Source organism: Aquarana catesbeiana, linkage group LG02, assembly GCF_042186555.1.
Source record: "Aquarana catesbeiana isolate 2022-GZ linkage group LG02, ASM4218655v1, whole genome shotgun sequence".
NCBI lineage: Eukaryota > Metazoa > Chordata > Amphibia > Anura > Ranidae > Aquarana > Aquarana catesbeiana.
Window position 1 is genome coordinate 399,623,644 of NC_133325.1, and position 6,692 is coordinate 399,630,335.

Here is a 6,692-nt window from a genome sequence, read left to right on the forward strand (position 1 = left end):
TGCTACAGTGTCAGTACTCCTGACGGTCACAGGCACTATGATCTACTCCCAGTCTTCCTTCTGGGTTCCACCTCTTTGGCTGCTTGAATGGCCGGGCTGCAATGACGCCACTCCTGCGCATGGGCAGGGGAGTCACATCATCATGGCAGAGCCGTGGCCTAAATGTGCACTGAGATGCGGCTCGATATACAGAAACATTGACAGGCAGGAAGGAGCATTTCTCTTCTGGGTCTCCTCTGTCATAAAAATTCTACCTATCAGCTGTTTTTTTTTTTTTAAGTTTAATTCCACTTTAAAACTCATTTCACACAGCATGGCTTGCAGTCATCTCCGTTTATTTGGATCTACGGTCAAAAGTGCCAGATGACTTTGTATGGTATTAAAGAATAACTAAAAGCAAAACTTTTTATTAGTTTTTGATAGAGTGGACAGGGATTAGAACACCTGACAGGTTGTCATTGCCGTCTATGCCCCCGCTAGGGAGATACACCCTCTCTCTGTTCGTCCTGTTAACATTATCACCAAGCGTGAAAGAAAATCTGGGTTGTCACCAGAACAGGAATAAAGAGAGAACTCTTCCAATGAGGACATTAGATCTCTTGACCGTGATGACAACTAGAAATTCATTCACGTTGGAAGGATTTCTTTTCACTTCCTGTTTTAGATATGGTACAGAAAGTGAAGGGAAAATGGCAAAAAAACTGACAGGGGTTATGACCCTCTCTTATTCTATCAAAAAAAAAAAAAAAAAACACATTTCCTTTAAAATGACTTTAAAATTGCTGCTGGTTTACCTGGGTAAGGGACCATTCATGCTCGATTGCAGTGCACAGCAGCTCATGTGGTGTGTTGTGTTGGGGCTCATTTACACAATTGTGGTAATGTAGAATGCACATATTGGTGCATTTCAGTTCTCTTCAGTTTGAATGGTACCCCAATGCACCACCAGTAAGCACTTACATTGCACCACAATGCACTGCAGTGCGCTACCACTGCACTGCTAAAATGCAGCATGCCCTCAATACTTTAGGGTGACTTACAACCCATTCATTTGAAATGGGCTTGCTTATGCAAGGCATGAAAACGTGTGCATTGATGTGGGGTGCATCCTGACATGAATGGGCCCTTATTCAAAATTAACAGACTGTAATGCTTGAAAAAAATAGATCCTGCTGCATTTTTTTTGCAGCAAACCAGAATGCAATGCGATTAATGTCCATATTAGGTCAACAATGTCAGAAGCATCCCTGCCCCCTTGCCAACTAAGGTTTGGGGAATCTCCCGCTTACAGCTTTTTGGCCTAGGAATGACAGCTGGCTTGTGTACAGTTGAGAAAATAAAACAAGTTCATCTCTAATAACCATATCACATTTTTTTATGTCCAGTGACTATTAGGGATGAGATTGAGGTCTGGCTCGATCCCAAGTTCGAAGTCAACCCAGTTTGTTTGCAGTTCACTGAATAGGTGAACAAAATAGCCAGATTTTACTTGCCCACCATAATCTTTGGCTGCTGCAACTTGATTTCATTCATTTAGTTGGGATATCACTACTGCCCCTAAATGACAGCTTCTGGCTGGCTTGTTTCACATGGTAAACAAGCCATCATGCATTACAGGTGAAGTCAATGACCAAATATGGTCACCCAGCCTTCTCAGGCAGTTTGTTTTTTAAATTACTGTCTATTGCCATTTCACACAAAAATACAGGTACAAAAGAATAAACAGGTAAATCAAGCCCTCATACTTCAAAAATAGGGACGTTACTTTGAAATACAAGTTACAACATCCAGTACATTACTAGATTATCAATGACCATACTAACTGAGAGAGCGGTTTTTATTTTTGGTTTTAAATAGGGGAGAGAAAGGAAATGGAAAAGAAAAGAGAAAAAAAAGTGTGGGAGGGGGCTGGATGCTCTGCGGTTTATTCCAGGCCAGGGATATAAATATATATGTAGCAGGTACCTCTCCAAGCTGATTGAATCCATGAAGGAGAGAGGGAAGATACATGAGACAATTGCCGGATCTTATCCCTTTGTACATCATTAAGACAGGTTTGTAAATCCAGTTTAGGGATTTACAACGGGCAAGATATGCTGGGTAACCCGCTCTTGTAGGAACAAGAAAGCTTTATAAAATTGTGAGACACAGTGCTGTAGAGGGTCTTCACGTTGCAGTATTGCCTCCACAGGGGTTAAGTCATCTAATGATCGAATGGGCTGTGGTATACAGCGCGCAAAATGTGATAACTGGGCATGTCGCCATTGGTCCATATAAGTATATCTTGTGGGTCCACTTACTGATCACAAAGGTTTCACTTTAGAGTCCTGAATTACGTGAAGGAAAGAGGTATATCATCAGAAAACTATGACCTGAAACCTTTATCTGAAGAACCAGGTAAAAAATAAGAATTAATAATGGCATCAGTGGAGAATTATAACTCCATGAATATCGGGAATGCAAAGAATCCCAGATAGTCAGAGTGGATACCGTCAAAGCAGGTGCTGAAGATGCCAAAGCTCTATGCTTACGAGGAAGCCATACGACAGTTGATAAATCAACTTCTGCTAGAGCATATTCCAGCTGCACCCAAAGCTTGGAGTCCTTTGCATATTTCCAACCTGCTATATGTGTTAAAGCTACTGCCTGACAATATAAGTTAAAATTAGGGAGACCTAAAGCACCCTACCGTTTTGTGTGATACAATATGTCACATATGTGTGCTGGCCTTTTCATATAAAATGGGAAATCAGGGATTGAAGGGTAGAAAAGAAGCCGAGACACCAATAGGAATCAATTACTAAGATTCACGGTAATATGTTCATTTTAACTATATTTTACACCAGCCAGGAGTGGGAGATATGAGACCACTTATGTAAGTCGGACTTAATTGAATTCAAAAGAGGAAGATAGTTATAATGAAACAAATTTGAAAAACAGCCTGTTAGGTTAACCACTTGCCGACCAGCCGCCGCAGTTGTACTGCGGCAGAATGGCACGGCTGGGCGAAATGACGTTATGTAACATCGCTTCGCCCTGTGGCCACTAGGGGGCGCGCGCGCGCCGCCGGAGGTGCTCGCGTGCCCCCAGCTCGCCCCCCGAGCCAATGCGAGTGCACGGCGGTCTTGATCGCCGCTGAGACACGGAGAGCCCGGAACTGTGTGTGTAAACACACAGTTTCCGGTTCTCTGAGGGCAGAAGTGACAGTTCGTCTGTTCATACAGAGTATGAACAGCGATCTGTTATCTTCCCTGCACAGTCCCCATCCCCCTTCATTTAGAACACAAACTAGGGATCACATTAACCCCTTCACTGCCCCCTAGTGTTAAACCCTTCACTGCCAGTGACATTTTTACAGTAATCGATGCATTTTTAATCGCACTGATCGCTGTATTAATGCCAATGGTCCTAAAAATGTGTCAAAATTGTCCGACGTGTCCGCCATAATGTCGCAGTCATTATAAAAATCAAATCAAGCAGATCACCGCCATTACTAGTAAAAAAAAAAAAATAATAGTAAAAATGCTATAAATCTATCCCCTATTTTGTAGACGCTATAACTTTTGCGCAAACCAATCAATATACACTTATTGTGATTTTTTTTTACCAAAAATATGTAGAAGAACACATATCGGCCTAAACTGAGGAAAATTTTTTTTTTTTATATATATTTTTGGGGGAAATTTATTATAGCAAAAAGTAAAAAATATTGCGTTTTTTTCAAAATTGTCGCTCTTTTTTTGTTTATAGCTCAAAAAATAAAAACCGCAGAGGTGATCAAATACCACCAAAAGAAAGCTCTATTTGTGGGAAAAAAAGCACGTCAATTTTATTTGTGTGCAACATTGCACGACCGCGCAATTGTCAGTTAAACCGAACCAGTACCGAATCCCAAAAAGTGCTCTGGTCAGGAAGGGGGTAAAATCTTCTGGGGCTGAAGCGGTTAATTCCCAAATATTTTAAAACTCCAAATTGCCAAGTAAATAGAAATAATGGGCGAAGCATCATGGCTTTGGTTAAAGGGATAGTAATATTAAGAATCTCAGATTTTGACATATTCATTTTAAAATGAGAAAGGGCTTGAAAAACCCGTAAAGAGGCCATAATGTTTGGCAGAGTAACCCTGGGTTGCTAAATATAAAACAAAATATTTTCCGCGTACGAGGCCAGCTTATGGTCTACTTCAGGGACTGTCACACTGTAGATATCTGGATTGAGTCTAACGTCGGGAGAAGATGTTCTATTGAAATGGCAAATAACAATGTTGAGAGGGGGGCAACCCTGTTGTGTGCCATTATTAATTGTAAACAATTCGCTAAGCAAACCATTTACCCATATCCTAGCAGTAGGAGAGACATAAAGAGCAGAGATGCGATGAAGCATCTTGGGGCCAAGCCCCATAAACTTCAATGTTGTCATCGAGTAATTCCAGTCCACCCTATCAAATGCTTTTTCAGCATCAGTGGAAAGTAATAGGGGGGACTGGGAGCACCTCCGAACGTAAGAGAGGATGGACAGGGTCCGTAACGAGTTATCCCTAGCCTTGCGACCAGGGATAAAACCTGTTTGGTCAGAGGCAGATTTTAACATTGGAAGATGATAGTGATCAAATTTTTTTTTTTATCTATCCTAGAATATGAGTTGTGTGTTTTGGAATAGTAAGAAAAGTCCCATGTTTTTTGGGTGGAGGACCTACCAGGCCTGAATCAATTGGGCATCGTGCAAGCGTTTTTTAATGTATGCTAAACCTTTACAGGAGATGTAAGTGTGTCCATAGGAAGTATCCAAAAAAGGGTCTAGAGAGATGGTAATATCTCCAGCTAGTAAAACAAGCCCAACAGCAATGTCCTTCAATTTAGGTAATAGTTGAGAGAGGAATGTTGGCTGATGTACATTAGGACAGTATACATTTACTAAAGTACAGGGATAATTCCCTATCCTACCTCTAAGTCCTCATGCACATGGACGTTTTTACAGCTGCTTTTTTGAGCTTTTTTTGCAGCTTAAAAAGGCCTGTCTATGTTAGTCTATGGCTTCATGCCCACCTAGGCGTTTTTGAGCTGCAAGTGGCATAAGAGTTTTTAAGCTGTAAAAAAAACCCAGGACCAGTGCGTTCTGAAAGACGTTTTTCAGCTGTAAAAACGTTCTAACATTGAAAAACGCTCAAAAACGCTCAAAAACGCTCAAAAACGCTTAAAAACGCTCAAAAACGCTCAAAAACGCTCAAAACGCTAACGCGAAAAAACGCTCAAAAACGCTAAAAAACGCTATTGCAAAAACGCTGAAAAAAGCTGAAAAAAGTTAAAAAAATTCACTGCAAAGATACTGGCGTTTTCATAACGTTTTTTTAACAGCCTGTGTGCATGAGGGCTAAGAAACAATTATCTTGTATGGATATATTTGCATTTGTTCCAAGATAAAGGAGACATTCATGTGCATACTGATGGCGACCCCCTTTGCATTATTGGTATCTGAAAAACTATAATACCATATAGGGTAGTGGAGGGGGGGGGGGGGAGCCTAGCCGAGGTAGGATGAACTAAGTATGTTTCCTGTAAAAAAACGAGTTGATGGCCCTTACCTGAAGTGTTTAGGCCCCTGACAATGTAAGTTATTAATCAAACTGCTGCCATGGTGGTACAGAAATATCTCCCTCAATCCAGGAAAACCACAGGCATCCAGAGAAAAAGAAAAAGTAAACGAAAAAAGGGGAAAAATGAATTAAAAAAATAAAAAACAAAAACACTCATATCCACAGAATAAAACAAGTGATACACACTAACAAAGCACTTTAAAGCATGACTACTCCATGCAGAGAATTGCTGTGGATCCTGCGGGGGTCAGGAATCCAAGGCACCCAGGCATGTCCAATAGGCCATGGCTAAAAACAAGGCCCTTAGTCTCCTGAGCCTCAATTTAGAGTGAGGGTCCCCAAATGAGGTGGGACGTGTGTCTTATAACTCAAGGGGCAGACGCCTCCACTAGAGATCCGCAAAAAAAACCCCAAAAAACGTAAAATCAACTACCCAAGTGTGCAACAAGATAAAGGTGATATCAATACCAACCCTTTACTTAAAGTGGACAGATTATTCATTAACAGTTGAAAACACAATATCAAGTGTAAACTATAAACCTTTTGGAGGTATAAGTTCATAGATAGAACACGCCTGTTAATGTTCACAAAATCCCCAATTCCCCAAAAAATAAGAGATCTCACCAGTGGTTTGTGAAAGTAAAAACAAAGTCATTGCTTGCGGGGAGCAAAATATTAAACACCATAAAAAGGGAAAAAAAATTATTAAACAATTTCAATCATGATTAGAGAAGGTGAGAGAAGAAAAAAATGTGTTCACCTTCCACAAACGTAATGATCTTGAGGCATAAACATATAGGGCGGGCCTCACCTGTCTTTCTGTGATGATCCTGGGGTACCCCGGTGCTTCTTGGTTGGTGTTTTTTTCCAAACCGAGTCTAGAGAGGAGGAGAACTTAGGCATACTCTCTGTCCAGCCCGAAAGTTCTGGTTGATCTATGTTCAGTATGAACAGAAATGAGGTAAGTCCTCTGGGAATCTGAGAGTAGAAAAGTGGCCATTCTTAGTAGCCACTAAGTAGAAGGGGAAACCCCAACAATAAGTGACAAGCGCTGCATGTAGTGATTCTAAGAGAGGTCACAAAGCTCGCTGTCGTTTGA